Genomic DNA, 20165 nt, shown 5'->3' with positions numbered 1-20165 from the left:
CTCTCAAACTGATGACATAGCCAATAAGACAATAAGAGTTTTTGCACCTAAATGCTGCTCTGACGGGAAAAGCTACCTTTGAAGATCTGAGATTATAATCGAAAGCTTGGGAACAGCTACTAAATAGACCTTGTGGTGAGATTGTTTTGTCAGCTGCTGCTTCCAAGACCAAGACTGAACTTTCAGTCTAAACCTTTTAAGACAACACGGACGAGAAATGGAAATTTGAACACCTATTGTTCCACAACAACTTGTTAAAACTCCATGTGAAAAATGAAGTGTTGGATACAACTGAACGCTCCAGAACAGCTACTAAATGGACCTTGTGGTGAGATTGTTTTGTCAACTGCTGTTTCCAAGACCCAGAATGAACTTTCGGTCTAAACTTTTTAAGCCAAAATGGATGAGAAGTCCTTAAAAGACTTCAGAAAAATGGAAATTTGAATTCAACTTGACAAACTCTGCAAGATGAAGATTGTGTGAAACAACCCAAAAGCTCCAGAACAGCTATTGAAAGGACCTTGTGGTAGTTTTTTAAAGATGCTCATTTAAAGAACACACATGTTTTTTGTTTACTTCCCTCAAACCCAACGTCCTTTATAACAGGCGTCAAATATTTATTGGTCTTAGCCAATGAAAATGTACTTTTTAAAATATAAACAACACATTGTAGGTTCACCAGTGTGTCTCGTTAACATATACATGATTAAAACAGCCATTAATTGAGAAATCCATTGTAGAAAATCCATTAGAAGAATGTCAAAATGTCCATCATAGTGAACATGAACAATATTTGTAGATGGAAGAAGGGTTAGAAAAAAACTGGGTGAAAGAACATCCAAACAGCCAAAAGTATGTGGACACCTCAAGCATTACTTCCACATGTGATAGTTGGTCATATGATTTCTAAACCGTACATTAGCCGAGCTCACAGTAGGTGTTCCACTTCATCCTGGAGCTGTTGGATGGGGTTGAGGTCAGGACCAAACTGGGGGAAAAACTATTTCTTTATGGAGCTTTATGGGATTATTGTCATATTAAAACAAGAAAGACACAAACACAAACTGCTGCTGGAAGAACGCTGCTGTCTAAAATATGACTGCATGATGTACAATTTAGATTTCCTGTCATTGGAACTAGTATAAGGGGCTCAAACCAGGAAATAACAGACCCAGACCAAAAGTAGACAAAAGTATGTGGACAGTGTCATCTACATGCTTCCCTATAAGGAACCATCTGACTAAAAACACTCTTAATTTACCCCTAAACAAGATGTGGAACTTTCTTGAAATGATTGTTGACATCGTAAACAAATAATTGTAGTGAGTTTTCCTCTTAAAGTCTTTAATTCTAAACTTCTCTATTGATTAAATTGAATCTGAGCTCACAGGAATCTTTATCATACACTGCTGCCTGGGAACCATCTGACTGCTGTGTGTGTGTGTGTGTGTGTATGTGTGTGTCTATACGTATGTTCCTAATGAGCAGTAATTAGGGACAAAACACGACAGGTTGTTGATGATAACTCGGCGCAATGACGACATCCCCGTCAGTGAATACCAGCATTGTTCCCGCTGCCGACTTAAGAGGCAAAAGTTGCCATTGTGCGTTTTTCCAGGTCACTTCATACATATTTACTAAAAATGGATTAACGAAACAAAGGCACTTGATTATTTGCTCGTCGTCACTGGCTTTATAGACTGATTGGCCTCTGGTCTTGTTGGGTGTGCTTGCGGTGATAAGCCCCTCCTCCCCCGTCGGTGGCCAATTATTTCATTATCAGCGCCAGCGGAGACGCCACTCACGCTGCACGCCGCTGTTAAACGCGTCATCCTCACTTGTCATTTCACAATCAGCTTTTTCAAAATGAAACCCCAAGATATTTGTAACATTTGACACCTGCTTTTAATATAGAATAACATAATGAGACGTGTTCAGAATGGCAGAGAAGACATATTATGTCATTTCCTGGTGCAATATGTTGATTTCTTGTATAGAAAATCCAAACAACAGTATACTGGTAATAAGGGATGAGCAGAGGGCCCAGTATTTATATCTGTATTTGTACTCGAATAAAAGTGGAAAGAGGCGCTTTTAATTTTAGAAAATTAAAGTGTTACAATAAGTGTTCATGAAGTGTTCCCTTGGGGGCACATCATGAGTGTCAGTAGCTCAGCTTTATCTCTGGGGAACACCCCCAACTCTGGGAGTGATGTCCAAATTAGGAAATGTGCGTCATGTAGCAGGTGGATGTGACGCCCCTCGTTGAGACCTGCTGATAGACGTAACAGTATCCGACCTGTGCGCTGCTATTTGACGTGGGAGGTTTTTTTCTTCCTGAAAACAAATAATTTTTTGCTTTGCCAAATAACGTATTCGGGCACAGCCCTACTAGTAATATACAAATATTTAAAAAGTACGGAAAATAAGAGGTATGTAAGGTCGTTTAAAGATAAGATAAGACGTGCAGTCAGTAGCTGCAAATCAGTCAAGACAAGAATAAACATCACCATCCATCAAACTTGAGCGTCTTATTGAATCTGGTGTTATGAAGCCGACAGGTGGAGCGTGGTGGTGCTGTCAGCCTCGCCCGTCACCGTCTCCCTCCACCCCCCTCCCGTCCCTGTATCTTTTATCACGGCGGCGTATGAAAAGCGATACAGTGAAATCATCAGCGTGAAGGGAAGGGACGTCGCAGGTGTTCTGTCATCCCTGACGTCTCCACACCTGCGAGGGCACCGAGGCACCGACACCCCTGCTCATCTTTTCAGCAGCACCTGTCAGCGGGGCCGAGGCCTTTTCAAAAAGCCGGCTCTGCTCCTCCGACGTCCCAACAACAGCTATTGTTTGTCACGGCCCACCTATTCAAAGCAGGGTGGGGGGACCTGTCATTAATAAAAGCTCGCTGTCAGCCGGCGAGGCCCTCGCTCCCCTTCCACCGCTTCCTTTTGAGGTAGGAAGGGACATAAAGGAATTCAACCTACACTGACATGTCTGCACAATCGGACCGCGAGTGGAAAAAAGGGTGGAGCGAGGAACTGTAGAGCTGCGGAGTGAACAAAAACATAGATGGAGCATCGATGACACCGACACATGTTTTTATTAAGGTGGTTAAGTTTAACATCTTTGTCAGTACGAGCGGCCGGAAAATCAATTTGTGCAAAGAGTCGGTCGTATGAAGGTTAAAATACTAGAAAATACAGAAATATATGTGTTAAATTAGCATTAAATTACCTTGAATGGGTTTAGCTGTGGTTACCTCTTCTTATTTGTTCAGTTATTTAACGCCAAGTCAGAACTATCAGACCTTTCAGAAAACAATCTGAGTTTCCCAGTTGCAATTATGACTCGGATGAACTGCATTTACAAGTGATTATGGCAACTCTCATGATGTAAAGATGGTATTAGACACAGTACGGCCTGTAATGAAATATGAAATATATGTACTTTACTGTCCCTTTGAGAGAAACTAACTCATAGCTGCCAAAGAGGACGAAGAAAGACGCATGACAAAGAACAGCAACTACCCAAAAAATAAATAAATAGATGCAGGAGACAGAGAGAATGAAGTGAAACATTTTACAATTAAAAAATACAGTGAACAAACAGTTTCTTTGGGTTTTCTGTACTGACATTTCCTGCTATCAGCCTGCATAAATGTTACTTGTCCAAGTTAATATCTGAGATTTATTAACACGTTGACATTAATAAGTGTGATGGATATAAAAACTAGAACAATCAGATAATCAGACAGGTTGGAAACAAACTGACATTTTACTAACTACTGTATTTTGGCTGTCGTTTGGAGTCGTGTTTCTGTCCACCTGGTGAATGTGAGTCCAATATTCACTCACTTTTAGCTCTGTTTTTGCTCTCTACCAACTCCTGAGGGAAATATCTGGCTCTTTAGCTGCTAAACGCTCCACTTTGTTCCAAGCCCTCAGGAAGAGCGCCGGGCTTCGAAGCCAATTTGACAAAGTGGTCAAACCGTGTTCCATAGACTTACATTGTGGAAGAGACGTCTGTGCATCACAACCCTGCGAAATTATTCATTTCACCATCAGAATTTGATCCATTCGGTCCAGTTACATTTGGAAAGTCTAGAAGAGCTGCATGATTGAATTGTTTCATCCCCATTCAAGCTAGCCGGAGCGCTAAACTGGAAGTTGCTAATGTGTTTGCTCTGATGCAGAAGCTACGCGGAAGAAATTTAACTTTTTTGGCTTCATGCACCACTGAGCAGCTTTCACAGGAATGAACGGGGTCCTGCCTCCAATGTTGTATCCAGTTATACATCCATGCTACGTTCACCAGCTAGTCTACAGCTAACTGTGTCTGTTTGGTGCTGAGCAGGAAGTGTACGGCGGCTTTTTACAGCTTTTTCTCTGAAATCGACACTATGAGACGCTGAGAGAAAACCAGAACAGTAAAGTTGCAGGTGAAACTCACTATAAAGCTCCTCTTATATTACACATCATCATTTCATACATTATTATAAAACTATATCATAGTCGTTTTAACGAACGTTGCCAGGTTCCCAGATCTCATTATTAAGTCGGTCAGCAGACTGTTAGTGTTATAAAACTATGAAAATAAGATCCAAGTTCTATAAAACCAGTATCGTCCTTCAATTCTTCCAGCGTGGCAGCAGAAGCCAGCGAAGACATGCTATATCCCCTCTAGAAGCTGCTACGGACGGGCCAACATGTTGCACTTGGCGCAGCTCCGGGTCCACAGAGACAGAAATTTGTTTTCCCTGGCGCTTGCCGCATGACTCGAGTGCAGCCTTTTGTGCGCCGTGCTGCGCATCACCCAAGAAGGCTTAAGCTGTCAAAAAACGTTATATCTCTAAGAGAAGTTGGCCTGCACTCCGGTTGCTTTTTGTGAATATCCATGGCCAGTGCCAGGGAGCGGCGCGCCGGGAGTGCTGGGAGTGCATGCGCCAGTAATTAGATGCAGTTTATTGTCCACACAGGGTCAGTGGAGTGAGATTTTGGGGGCTTTACTGCTGCTTGAGCGCGCCGATTCACTGCTGATGCTGATAGGAACGCAGCAGGGGGCCACTCCAATGACGTTGTGCGTGTGAGTGTGTGTGTGTGTGTGCAGGAGTACATTAAAAGAAAGACACACACACACACACACACACTCTTACACAGATACATGCATGCACACACACGTTATTGTGCTCTCAGTCATGCAATGTCCCATCTTGCAGCATCACTGAATTGCAGTGTGAAGCACAGCGGGGGGTCTGTGACATCCTCCGCTCCCCGCAAAGCTCTTACTCCCAATTTTGTGTGTGTGTGTGTGTGTGTGTGTGTGTTTTGTGTAAGAGAAGGAGTGTATGCATGTGTGTGTGTGCATTAATGCCCCATGAATGTGCCATGAGGGAGTGTCAGGCCTGCACAGATTGAGTGAATGTGTGTGTGTGTGTGTGTGCGTGTGAACACATGAAGCCCAAATGCACTCTGGTTCCCGTGTTGAACCTCATTGTCGTTCACTCTTCATCCCCTCAAAGCATGAGCTGAGTGGAGCTCGTTAGTGTCCTCAGATAGCCTCGCTGTCCTCCTCCTCCTCCTCCTCACTCCCTTGTGACATCACGGCCTTGAGAAGGATGTGGGAGACCAGCAGCAGCAGCAGTGGTGGTGGTGGCGGCTCGTTCAGCATCTGCCAACACTCTCCTCACAGACACACACTCTCCCCCTGTTTGGACTCTGGGCAGCGGTCTTGTCGTGTGCTGTAGCGCGCTCGCCGTCACACACTCTGCAGCTGTAAGTGCTCGTCAGCAGCAGGTCAGCAGCTGCTGCTGCTGCGTCCGTCCACCAGCGTCTGCACTGGATTTGTTCAGCTACATAGTTACATGCATGATGGTGGGGACACACACGACGACTGTGGGGCGTGGCGACTGATGGGAGCAAGTTGCAGCAGGTCTGTTCCGGTCTGGATCAGTCGGCAGATAAAAAGTCTTCAGATCTTTTATGATCATAAAGAGTTTTTAAAATATGTTAGATATTTGCGACTAATGACGTCACTTGTTTGTCAATACAAGGTAGATGTACCGTAACTAAATACAAAAGAAAGGTTTTCTGGAGGGGAAAGGTTGAGCAGAAAGATTTGTGGCGTGAGAGAGAGAACGCTGGACTGTAATGGAGGAAAAGCTGATTGAAATCAAAGAGCTTCACAGCCGACCAGAAGCTGACGTTAGCTTCGTTTAACAAAGTTCACTCAGCTCCAGTTACAGTCCAGATGACCCACGACTCTCCATCCAGCATCTCAATCCAACTCTTTTTTTCTCCTTTTTTAGCCTTTTCAGCACAAACTACACCGTATATTAACTATGGATGTATACAAGCAGCTGGTCGCCTCCATGTTTGTTTTGGTAACCGGTATCTCTCTCGCAGGAGTTGCAGGATCGTCTCCCTCCTCAACTCAAGTCGTTATAGACCAGCGGTTCATAAGTAGCGGTCGTAAACTTTGTGCTCCTTCCCGACAGTCAAAAAAGACTAAAAAAATTGGCGCCGGTTAGTGGAAACAATCTTTATGTTTGGACTGTCCAGTCATTGTAGGTCTTTAGATGTTTATCCAAACAGACTTGAAGCCCTAAAAAGTCATTTCAGTTGCAGTTCGAGCTCCTAAAACGTAAAGACAGCTGTAATGATTGGAGTTGATGTGCATTTGGGATCCAAAACACGCTTGGACTGGCCCCGTGACTTATACCTTAGTAGAAACATTTGGTAGAACATTTAGTTCATTCTGATCTGGATGTTAAATACGTCTGCAACTGAGATAACGAGGCTATAAATGAAACATGTTGATGCTTTCTGGATGTACAGCTCAGTGTCTCTTCTTGTTAGGCGGGGTCATCACATCAGGCCTTTTGATCTCTGCCGCCGCACCTGGAAATACCCACAATGCAGTGCAAGCCCAAAAAACCAAGACAGAAAAGAGTCCAGAATGATAATCTACTGGTTTCATGCCTCCTTTTAATACTTGAGACTTTCAGAGATCTGCTTTGATTTAAACATCTTTGCACCGTGACCTTGAACTACGTTGAAGCCTCCCAGTACAACCAGTCTGATCTGCTGGGTTCTGAGCAGCTCTACTGGAACAGTTGGGGTTAATGGCCTTGCTTAAGGGTACCTCGGTGGTGGTAATGAGGGAGAGGCAACCACTGCTTCTTCACTTTCCCAAACCAGATTTATCCTGCCGGTTCAGGGTTCGACTCTAACCTTTAGGCCACCACCACTTTATATACTTCTGCTTGCGGAGGAACATTAATTTGGTTTATGAACAATTTTCCCGCTTTATCCGCCTTTTCAAAGCTTCGTCGGAGATCAAAAGCCTCTCTACTGTAACATAAGGAATGCCCACACCGAGACAAACCAGGACAGTCTTTTGTTCTTCTCTTATTGTCACTCTGCATGCACGCTTGTTTAATACATTGTCCTCCCAATCGCTTATGGAAATTAGCTCATTTTCCAGAGCACAATGATGAGCTGTGTTGAGTGAAAGGAGCGCTCAGTGCCAGGACTTTTTCATCCTTTTGTGCGACCAACAGGGGCCAAAGGAGTAACGGTGAAAGAAGTGATTTTTAAGTGCATCTATTCTGTCGCCTCCACCCATCTCCTTTCGCCCTCTCACCAAACTGTCACCGCTGCATGCCTGCCAATTCTGTCCCCCCCCTCCCACCACCCCCCCACCTCTCCGTCTCTCTAATAAATCAGCAGATAACAGCCGTGACCGCTGCCCATTGTTTTGGCCGCGTAAACAGTTTAAAATGAATTTTAACTGGTCTGGCCTGGGAATACATTTCATATTATGCATGTCAGCCTCATACAACGGGGCCCTTTTTGCATCCTGGAAAAGAAAAAAAAAAAAAAAAGGATAGCGGATCGAGTGCGATGCCAAAAGAAGTCCCGGGCAATCAAGTCCTCTCACCGAGCCTGCAGGCCAGACAAAAGGCCTCAGCACAATCCTGCAGGCGTTAGCTATGCATGCTTTCCAGTTGCCGTGGTTAGGACGGGTCAGCTCGAGGAGGTGGAGGGGGCCGGTACATGAGGAACGAGGTGCGAGTCTTGTCAGCGGTCTCCTGTTTCTGTGCTGTGAAGTCGACTCGTATTTTTCACTCAGAGAGTTGACAGAAGATACAAGAAGGAATAAGATCTGATGGTCTGTAGGCCGATTATTTCATTGACAGATCTGAGTTTAGCATCTGTCGCTCTGAAGACTGCCGACATCTCGCATGTTCATACCGAATAAAAGTCTTCCTACGTCCCTCCAGATGTTAAGAACGAGATTATATCATCACTGCTTCTATTTCATGATGTTGTTTGGTCTGCAGCCAAAAAGAAGGACATATAAAAGTGCAAGATAGTCCAAAACGGAGCTGACAAAGATTATTCTAGCTGCCTCCATATAAGTATCCTGTTGTTCTGGTTATGTACCAGTTTCTTTGTTGGATAAAGATGTTTTTGTTTGATGATGTACAAGACTCAGCAGACTTTCAGCAGATGGTTTTATTCTTCATCATCTATTTTCATCATTGCTTTGTGAAGCTGTAAAAATATGGGATCAGGTGATGACCTTTTTGGCTGTAATGTGTATGTTAGGGCTGTCACTTTTTATTTAATGTTCAAACTATTTGTAAATGGAGAAAAAAAGTCAAACATTCAGTCTATAAAAAGCTCAGGTTGAGTCTCGTACTGCAGCCGGTGGTCACTCTGATCTACTGCATGACCTGTTGACCTTTGAGTCAACTAGGTCATCGTTGTTCTCTTCCTTCACACAAAACTAGCAAGCAAACAAATAATTAGTCCATCAAACCATCCAGGAGTTTGACAGTAGATGGAATCATTAATTAAGGTTCACAGTAACGTTTAATATGACAACAAATCTGATTTATCAGCACCGAGTAAGACAGTAGAGGCATCAAGAACGAACAGAACCAAATCGATGATACGTCTCACTTTAGGATTGAAATATTTGGAAACTTTACATTTCTGTCTTAATCGACTCACACAAGAGTCCATCTCGTCAGACTTCAAGTTACAAACAGACATGTCTAAATAAAATAATATAGTAAAGCTGAGAAGACTTAAAGTAAAGTTATGACCTCCTACACAGACAGCCAGTGCAGTATAATAAGAACTGTGTCAGTTTTAGAGTATTTCAAGACACTTATGCCGCCATTTTTCCTCACTTGAGGAGGATGATTCTCAGTTTGTATGACTGTTCTCTTAATAAAAGGCTGTTTTCACTGAAAATTCCTTGATTTTGATGGCATGTATGTCTTAAAATCATGTATCAAGACATCAAAAATGTAGTTTAACAGTTCAGCCTTCATCTTAAATCAGCACTCTTCATTTAACTGTTGGCAAAACTACAGAAGTGTCACCGTGGATGCAGCTGATGAAGTTTCCAGTGGATTTTTTAAAAAGCATAATGTGTCTTCAGTTTGTGTCACATTGGAACTGAACTCCCCTGATAATTTCCAGCATTTTTCTCACGTTTCCTCTTCCCCGTTTCAGACCAGTGGTTTCTGTTTACGTCGTAGCACAAAGTCAGAGTTCAGCGGAGGGTTGGGTCACCTGCTGTGCCATTTATTTTTGTCAAATTGCACTAATTGTGATGTTTGTGCAGCCTATATGATAATTCTGCTTTCCAGAACAATGCGGCTAATAACGGGTGTAGAGGGGTCATGGGAAAAGCACAGTCTCTGCCAATTAATGTGTTAGCGCTGATTAACCCTCCGCTCTCTCCGCCGCCGCCACAAACCGCTATAGAAGCCACGAAGAGGCCACAACAGGAGAGCGTGAATGCTGAATCTTATTCCTAATGCGCATATGTTGTTGTAGAAACCTATACATTAAACGTCATTAGGTGAGGCTTTCAGGACAACGACGCCCGATAAAAGGCGAGGGCGTTCCGGGTGCAGTAAACTTCTAAACCCGTCGTTTGTCAAGCGTCCCATAAGAGAGATAGATTATCTATTCATTGGACTCTTTATGGCTCTCTTTCATGTCTTGTTTGCCCACATTAAAGCTCGGCAATCAGCACCATGTGACGGTTCATTATAGTTTCAGGACACTTAAAGAGGTTGTTGTTCTATTTCCAGACCATTGCTTCCTGGATTCATTTGAACTTGTGTCGCTGCGGTGTGTTCCTGTGAAAACCACGACAAATAAGTTGTTCCGTGCAGGAGAACATCTAAACATCTGAAAATGAAAGGGTTCGGCCCCACTTGTGGTTCAAAGACGAGTCCTTTGCTGTGGTTTCTGGTGTAACCTGTGCAACATTGTCCAAGCAGGTCAGTGTTTTGCATGCAGAGACTTGTTTAAATTACAGAATTCAGCACATTATTACACTTTTCAACACTTCCAACAGCAACACAATGCATCTATAACACAACTCTGAAAATATTAAGACATTAGTGTATTATTAAACCCCTTCGAGCTGATTTAAAAATGGTCAGAAGTCATTTATTTCAGTCTTGGATGGATAAACTGGTGATTTTAGTCGACAAAAAGAAACATGTTGGTCTATTTTAAACATGCAGAGCTATGATTTCCCTGTTTGTCTTTCAGGTGGAGTTTTCTCCTCCGGAAGAACAGCAGCATTTTCTCCTTTGTTCAAAAGCTTAAATTAGCCGTCTGTGTGTTTTGTTTGGTGTATGAATATTGTTGGTTGTCTCAGAAAGAATGTGATCATATAATCATAACTTTAACTCAATACTTTTTTAAATCCGATCCACAATCGTTCCTGAAACCTTAAAAACCAACAATCACTGACATAAAACCAGTTGTGTCATTTTAAGTTGAAGCACTTGTTTCTTTGTCCTGATTGACAGACATCAAACCAATCAGCTGATTCTTTCTTATTATCCAAACATTTATTAAGTTTTTGACTGATTTAAATTAAAACATTTTGCTTCCCATGAAGCCACAAAGTCTCGGCCCAAAAGAGGACGAAACCCAGACCTGGTTGGCGGACTTATTGGCCTGAATGCACTGGTTCGACTGGTGGAAAGTCTTAACTAGAGCTGATCCTCAAAACAAACTGGTCCAGACGACCTGACAGCCAAGAACAGACCTGCCGACTGACTGCGGCCCTGCTGTAGGAAACATTTTAACTCTATAACTCCCATCAGCAGCAACTCCTGGAGTTAAACCACCTAAATTAAAACAAATGAACTATTTCTGATCTTTTGACTCTTGTGATGGAAGTTTTGAGTGTTTTTAAGACACTGTTGGACTACTTTGAACGCAGAAACACCATATTTTTAAGGTTTCAGTCGTATAATGTATCTGGATCAATTCTACAACAAAACATGAGCACAATCTCTATTTATTGATACATGTATTACATATTTTTCATAGCACTAACGCTAATAAAAATAAAGTTTATTTATACAGTAAAATTAGTGATTACAATGTGTTTATAAGGGACATAAAAAGAACAAAATACCAAATACTAAGATAATAAGAAAGCCTTTACAATAAAAGTGAACTTACAAGAGCAACTTAAAAGCAGATTTAACATTTTAAATAGACTTATAATATGTAAAGTATAATATATACAGGTTGTAGCTGTGTAACACTACATCTGTTTATAAGAAATATTGATTACGAGCCTCAGATCTGCTGCCACATTATTGAATTTTATCAGAATACTGAGTTTCTCATTTACCCTCAAACCTTTTAAGACTGAATATTAAACATTTATACCTGAATAGATATTGTTATCTTTAGCGTGGAGAGTAAATATGAGAAAGTCTCGTTGGATGCAGCTTCTGTTTGCAGCTTCTTCTTCTTCTATCTGAAAGTCAGTTTATCTTTTAGTGCGTCTACAGGTTTTTTTTTGTCCTTGAGATAAGATCCTTGTATCTTGTAAACCCAGGCCTGTCATGGCTGCCAGATTCCCACGCCGCAAATATTTTGACTCCCATTAAAACTCAACAACAAGATGATTTCTCACAAACCGCTGCTAATTTTCAGAAAACAAAAGAGCGAAAAAAGCTGGGGGGGAAGAGACGCCGACCGACTGTGAATAGCTCTGGTTAACCTTGGTGATGTTTGCTGCGAGTTGTCGTAATCTCCTGTGAGAAGAAAACTGAAACCAGACAGTATTTATCAGATCCAGCAGTCTTCCTTTCCCAAAGAGATAGCAGGGTTCTTTCTTTATTATTGATTTCCCACCTTTAATCCTCCCATTTTCATCATCTTTCTATCAATATTTAAAGCCCTCTTGTGCAGAAAATGTCATTTCTTTTTGTTTTATGTTAAATTGAAATCCTTTCTTACATCTCAGTGTTTATTTCCAGATTTGATCTTAAACATAAACACCAGAAAACAAACAGAACATATACACCAGCACTGTAGGTGGAGCACAGAGCGAGGAACATAAAGCCCTCGTAGCAACCAAAATGTCATGTTAATGTTTTGTAAATCCTCCCCATCTTGGGATAATTGCTGAGGGGAAACAGGCTGTGTGTCTGCACACACTCAAATGAACAGTTGTGGTTTGGCTGCATCTTAAATGTGGTGACTCTTTCATCTTTTCTGTCTGTTGCCAAACGTGTAGGTCAACACACAAGCACAATGAGAACTGAAAACCGAGCTGTAGAGCAATAATAATAAAAAAAAAAAAAGCAGCTGATTTTGTTCCCCTTGGTTTTGACGTTATCTGTCACTTTAATGTGTCTGCGCTGAACTCGCTGACCTCTCCCTTGCCCCTCCCGCCCCCCCGTCGTGGCTGAAGTGGTCAAGCGTATAAATGTCAAGGCTAATTCAAGGTCAAACAAATGTGACCTGATAATCATCTACCTGGTGTGTCCTGCAGCATCCTGGCCTGGCTGCGTTTAACGAGGAGCAGAGCTCAAAAGGCTTTTATTGTTCTTTCTGACCCCGTTTGTTAAGATGTGAGGAAGAGGATTCCTCATGTGGGACGACTGGAGAGATCTGGAAAAGTCTGCTTTGATAATGGAAAGTCTTTTAGTCAGTGAGAGTAATAGTTGAAGTAGATCAAGAGCCAATTAAAACAGTCCTCCCCTATGCAGGAGGAAGAGAGGAAGGGTGTGACACTGACTGTTAAAGTAAACACAGAAAAAGGGGCAAAACTTTTAGATTTTTATGTGCAAAGAAACACTTTTATTGACTTTCTCACAGCGGTGGACATCAGACCGCAGACAGGGCGGTGACCAGATGTTACAAACACTGAGGTGATTAATCCAGGTCACCCACATTCTCCCACATTCTCCGGAAAATGTTGAACACACTCAGCCAAAAAAGCAGTTGGTAAAAAGACTTTGATATATTGACTTTAATTTATAAAATATGGAAATACTGAATTCTGTTTTTTGTTCATCCATTTTTCTTGATCTTCTTGATATAAATAAGTTAAAAATATTGCGTGTAAGAAAACAACTACAAAAAACTAAGTGTTAAACTTCAATTTATCCCCTTAAATCCCCAAATTCCAGCCTGGTCGCCAAAATAAAACGTCACCATTGTACGTTCCTGTCTTCTGTAGATATACGTTGAATATGTTTCAACACGTATCATATTAACATTTCTAAAGTGACCCAGTTCACATGAGATCTATATGAGCTGGATTTCTTATTAAGAGGTCGGTGGATGGTTAGGAAGTTTGTTGGCGGAGAGACCACCGTGAAACCGCTGCCCACTTCCTGTTTCAAAACTGGGTGTTTTTCAGCGTGACTTCAGGACATTTAACTTATTAACTTATTTAACTTACTTTAATCAAAACCATGATCTCTCTCTAACCCTAACCAAGTGTTTTTTGTGCCTAACCCTAACCAGACTTTAACCACAAATGTTGTCACATCATAAAACATCGTTATTCAACTCATAACAGCCAACATTCAAAGTGGTCTATTTTGGTGATTGGGTTGCAAATTCACATCCAAAAAAACCACCAGAAGACACAAGTTTTTGCGTTTGTGTTCATATTAACCCAACGTCTCCAACCTTCACTCAAACCCTAAAGGACACAAACTGACATCATGACATCAAAACTCTTTTGAATCTATACGTTGAATATCTACGTTTCAACACGTATCATATTAACATTTCTAAAGCAACGCAGTTCACATGAGATCTATATGAGCCGGATTTCTTATTAAGAGGTCGGTGGATGGTTAGGAAGTTTGTTGGCGGAGAGAACGGTTCGAGACCACCGTGAAACCGCTGCCCACTTCCTGTTTCAACCAACAAAACCGGATGTTTTTTAGCGAGACGTCGGAACATTTGCAGCTGTTTTTATTTTTTTCACTTTTTATATAACTTATTCATGAAAACCATGATCTTTTCCTAACCCTAACCAGACTTTAACCACAAATGTTGTCACATCATAAAACATCGTTATTCAACTCATAACGGCCAACATTCAAAGTGGTCTATTTTGGTGATTGGGTTGCAAATTCACATCCAAACAAACACCAGAAGACACAAGTTTTTGCGTTTGTGTTAATGTTAACCCAACGTCTCCAACATTCACTCAAACCCTAAAGACTCTTGTGAATCCATACGTTGAATATCTATGTTTCAACACGTATCATATTAACATTTCTAAAGTGACGCAGTTCACATGAGATCTATATGAGCCGGATTTCTTACTAAGAGGTCGGTGGATGGTTAGGAAGTTTGTTGGCAGAGAGAGAACGGTTCGAGACCACCGTGAAACCGCTGCCCACTTCCTGTTTCAACCAACAAAACCGAGTGTTTTTTTAGCAAGATGTCGGAACATTTGCAGCTGTTTTTATTTAACACTCCTGTTGTCTTCAAGTCAACCATGCAACTTTTGTCCTCTCGGGTCAATTTTGACTCGGGAGGACAAAAGTCCACAGGTGCTATAAATTTTAATAAAACACCCAAAATTCAATGAAAGTAGTGATCATTACTTTTACTTGCAAAGTGTTTGGTATGGAACCATCCATGTGATTTTCAGGCAATTAGATGAAAGAAATCCATATTTCTGATATAAAAACATTTGAAAACAGGTCAAATTTGACCCGAGGACAACAGGAGGGTTAATTTCACTTTTTATTAAACTTATTTAAATCAAAACCATGATCTTTCTCTAACCCTAACCAAGTGTTTTTTGTGCCTAAACATAACCAGACTTTAACCACAGCGTTGTCACATCATAAAACATCATTATTCAACTCATAACGGCCAACATTCAAACGTAGACATTCAACATATCCGTGGTTTGCAGTAACGTATAATGCCAACGTTCTATTTTGGTGATTGGGTTGCAAATTCACGTCCAAAAAAACACCAGAAGACACGACTTTTTGCGTTTGTGTTAATGTTAACCCAACGTCTCCAACCTTCACTCAAACCCTAAAGGACACAAACTGACATTTGTTAGTTAAGGCCTCTAAAAAGCAGCAGCTTTACACCATCACGACATTTTTTTTTTTACCAAAGTTGTGTCCAACTGTCCAAGCACATCCTTGTTTCCACTAGTACGAGAATCAACTTTCTAACAATTGTTTGGATCATTTTCATAGAAATAAGTCTTTTATTTTACTCCTCTTGTATCACCACCTGATCATCTTTACTGCTGTACAGGGAGCAATACATTTTATATCTCATGTATGTTTTTGTCCACCTCTGCTCCCGTTGGGCTGTTCAATCTAGAGTAGTTTAAACATGTCTAGATTTGGCCAGAAATGGTTTTTGTAGCTGCACAGAATGATAACTGATCATGTGTTTGATCAGGATTGGTTGTTTAGCTGTGAGACCAATTAAGAAAGAAACATGGTCTCCATTGTGATCATATTTTATTAATTATAGGTGCGTTCCCTCATCTCAGGTGTGCCAGATTGTGCATAAAGTTCAGTTCATGCGTCTTCATTTTAAAGTGAAAGTCTCTCTCAGGTGGATGTTTTGCCGACTCTGTAGTCAGTCGTGTGAAGAGTACATGCAGGCTGCTCCAGGTCGGGTCAGGTAAGGGCACTTTGTCTCCATTCAGCCGGGCGATAAAGGCCACCGTGTAAAAGGAGAAAGGCTATCAGATAGTTGGGGCCAGCCACCGTGGCAGAAGTCAAGCGGTTCTGAAAGGCTCCCGTCTCCGTGCTCTCGGCTTCAGCGTGAGAGAAACCCCCGACATCCTGACGGGGAGAGATGGCTTTTAAAAAGACCCCAGATTACAGCGTCATATAGCCTACAGTCACCCGGAGATACACCCTTCTTTTCTTCGCCCCCTCCCTCCTCCCCCCGTTTGTCTCACTTTCAGTCACTTACAACCACTTTTCCTGAGCCATGCTGGGCCCTTCCATGCACAAGCTTGTCAGCTCTTCAATAGCTTTTGTCTCCGCGGTGACTCAAACAAGATAGGCCGCCTTTGACTCCTTTCCCTCCCTCGTCTCTCCTTGGATAAATATTTCACCTGTCACAAAGCCGAGCATGCTGGGCTCGCTGCTGTAAGAGAAAAAACTTCTGGATTTTAAAAAAAAAAAGAGAGAGAGAGAGAGAGAGAGAACGTAAAGCAGGAGGAGGTTTATTCAAGTTCAGAAAGTCTTGATGCTTCTCTTTCATCCGTAGATGTACACGCTGCAATTTGCATAGCCTTTCATTCACTTTTCTCAGCCTGAAATCTCACTGCGCTCGTGGTAATTCTATTGTAAAGCCATCTCCAACTTAAAACGACTCCCTGTACAAAGCTGCCTTTTGAACGCAACTTCCCTAATGAGTGATGGCATAAAAGAACGGAGGCATCACTTTATTTTTGGATGAAACGCTTTGATATTTTCAAAGCGTACGCATCAATAATCCTCGTCTCTCAACAACAACAGGAAGAACAAAAAAAAAAGTTCTCAGCAAAAAATAAGGGGGTAAAGCGCTCCACATTCTGTCTTCGGATAATACCGAGGGTTTTTGACGTGCAAAGACTCTCGCGACTCGTCCCTCTTGTCTTTTAAGTTTTTCCCCAGGTGCCCTTGAGTTGAGCAAAGAAAAAGGTGATGTTTGCATGAAAGACAGCAGCCGTGATCAATGCAAATCCGGGAGCACACGAGGTTACAGCTGCGGTTAAAACGCTGCTGCGGTACAACGAGAGATATCCGACATGTTACTGATGAGTATGACAGGCCTGAACCCTGAACACTGCCGGTGTTTCCTGCGTCTACCACGGCGCCTTTTGATTCTCCTCTCAAGATATCGTTTGGAGGGTCATCGCTGACATCAAGAGGGATTATTTATACGGCCTTGTTACCTTCGCTGCAGAGATATTTAATGTCTTTTGGTTGAATTCAAAGCTGACAGAGTTGCAGAGTGGGAGTTATTTCAGGGGTTTTTGAAGTACTGTATTGGCCCCAACATAAGACGTGAATCTCACATTTGTCTAGCTTGTCTAGCAGTCACATTCTCCTGTCAGACTCTTGGAAGCAATAGTTATTTTCTCCAGCAGTTAGCATTTTTCAGACTGTCTTTCTGAGCTCCTCTTCATCTGTTACAGCAGTAATTCTTCGTTGCTTGACAGACGATTTGAACCCTGGTCCGTTCCTGCAGTAAAGATGTTTTCCCTCGGCATGAATTTATTTCCTTCGTGGCAGAAAAACACGTTACACGAGCCATCAAGAGCTCCTGCAGGTTAAACTGAGCTAACCAAACACTTTAATGCTGGCTGAGTCTAACAGACTAGAAGAAACTTGCTAGCTTAGCAAGATGAAGGCTACAAACACCCTCTGTAGGAGCCACTGTTACAGCGATACTCTCTCTACTCATTAAGAATCTGATCTTATTCATCCTTGAATGTAAGAAAATACTCTTATATTCAGACCAATATGGTAAAAGTCATGTTTAGTTTCTTATAGATAATATTACTGTAGGGGACTGACAGTTGGACAGACATGACACTAACCTGGTTGAATCAAACCAATCAACTGTTTTAGAAAAATCTGGTTCTTTGAAAACCAAAATGCACCTTGGGAGTCGTAGTTGACTTCTCTGTACAAACATTTTCTTTTTTTTTAATCAAAGAACCTGATTGTTCAGCTACATTTGTTCATCTTTTGTACTGAAGATTCAACCAGCAGAGTTTCACGTCCATCCAAGACTTGCAGAGTGCCAACTGGTCAACTGTGTCTCCTAGAAATGACCTTTATATACACGACTAGAGTGCAACAGCAAACACGTTCTGTTAGAAACATAATGCTGCTGAATAATGTTTTCTCTTAACAATGACTTGAATGAATCAAAATGTTGTTGATTAATATATTACACTATCTTGCAGTAACAATATCCACTAGTAGAAACTACAGCATCATTAAAAGCACTTCGTTAAAGTGATAATATCCTTTTTTCAGATGCACATTTGCAGCAGGGCAAGATACTCTCATAACCAGCAGTTCCTCCAATGTCATCCAAATTATTCTTTAAGGCAGCTTTACAGGATAAAATATAGAGTGTAGCTTCACAGGGTAGATTTAAGTTGATATAGATACAAAAGTCCATGGTAGTGACTGCACCTTACTACTGCAACACAACTAGAGTCACTCATGTGTCTGAGGGACTAAATAATTGTTTTAATTTCTACGTATAGACATCTTTTGACCCAACTGGAGACTATTTTGTGCGAGTGACTCGTCTCACCGTGACCTTGTGTACTTGCCATTGGCTCTCTTGGCGTCTCTTTTTCTAAATATATCTTTGATCTCAGTGAGACTTTCTGACTAAAATGGAGCTAAAACTAATCTGACTGATCTGCTGCTCTGTAACAATGTCAGGTAGACTAAGAGCGGCGGTGGGCGGTGGGCGGTGACGTCCCGGCTGTTGGCAGATCTTTCTGTCCCCCCTTCCAGCCCAGAGGCGAGCTTCATTTCATTACCAGCTTGACTGAGTCACCTGTCGCTCCACCCAGTCCCCCTGCCACCCCCCCACCTGTCAACTGACCTCTAAGGATTTATTTAAAAAACTGTCCTCCGGTGCTGCCTGGCCTCCTTATGTCCAAAGTACAAGACAGAGAACAGTCATCACTTAGTAGTACAACAATAACAGACGATTTAACCAAAAAAAGATCTTTTATTCCACAAGCTACAAGTCAGTTTTTATCATTCGATACTGCAGTTGCTCTGCTTCATTTGAAAATGAGCCTAATTTCTTTTCACTGTAAGTAGATTTTTTAAACGAACTGCAATCAAGGTCAGCATGTGAAAGAGGAAATCAATCTAAAACCTCCTGGTTAGAGAGGACAAATAGTTGGAAAACCAACAGAATGAATAAATGCTTTTTTACATGTCAGAATCGAATTCAGAGAGAAGAAGTCTAGCTCACTTTTTTCAATCCAGTAGATTGTAAAGTTTGATGAATGGGAATCTGAACTCTTTCCCATCATCAAAACACATGTGTAGTATGCATGTTCTGCCAGCATACTGTACACGATCCAGCTGCAGGCTTCAAAAAAAAACAAAAAAACGAGCCTGACGCTCTGATTTATTGTACATTTTTAGTCATTTAGCTGATGTTATTACAGCAGCAGAACGGACTTCACGTTCCCAGATCACAGCCATTAATAGCAGCAGTTGTGAGGGAGTGCAAGGGGTCGCACTCACAGCATCCTGACAATAGATTCAGACTATGATTGATGAATACTGTATGTGCAGCAGAGCCATTCCCAAGCTTGGTGTGCTGGGATTCATTTAGCCCATTGTCTACAGCCGGAGCAGAGGCCTGTGAGAATGGAGACCTGATTAATAATGTTTGTGAAGGACGTTCTAAAGAGGGGCTAGTCAGGTCCCTTTGCATGCTTAGAGGGACATTTAACAGCTTGAATTATACATAAATTATGTACACCCACCGCCCTGAGGTTTGGTACCCCTCACAGTCTGTGAAGAGACTCTTTTTTTAGCTTCAAACTAGAAGCTTTGTTGCCAAAATTCACCCCAAAAAATCCACACATATTGTAGAAGAGGCCATATTCCCGTAGATTTCTATCACCGGCTTTCACCGCCAATCAAATCATTATTTTATATTTGATTGCATTTTAGGAATAAGACATAAAAATGTATACAAAAGCTAAAAGTGACCCTTTTATCCAGCAGCAATCAAAATAAACATTCTGGTGTACAATGAAGCAGAAACTTGTGTACTGAGGAGACTGTTGTTTGTTTAAAGACCAAAAAAGACCTCCAGTGATCGTGT

The 20165-nt window shown here is 41.7% G+C and overlaps 1 protein-coding gene across 2 annotated transcripts in view; it reads left to right on the top strand.

The window, feature by feature from the left end:
* LOC121891820 (ras-related protein Ral-B-like) overlaps window positions 1–20165 on the top strand; it is a 187597-nt gene that overhangs the window by 109017 nt on the left and 58415 nt on the right. The gene's annotated exons all lie outside the window — the stretch shown is intronic.

Source organism: Thunnus maccoyii, chromosome 24, assembly GCF_910596095.1.
Source record: "Thunnus maccoyii chromosome 24, fThuMac1.1, whole genome shotgun sequence".
Taxonomy (NCBI): domain Eukaryota; kingdom Metazoa; phylum Chordata; class Actinopteri; order Scombriformes; family Scombridae; genus Thunnus; species Thunnus maccoyii.
Note: the sequence above shows the minus strand (reverse complement) of the source record. Positions and strands in the feature narration are given on the sequence as shown.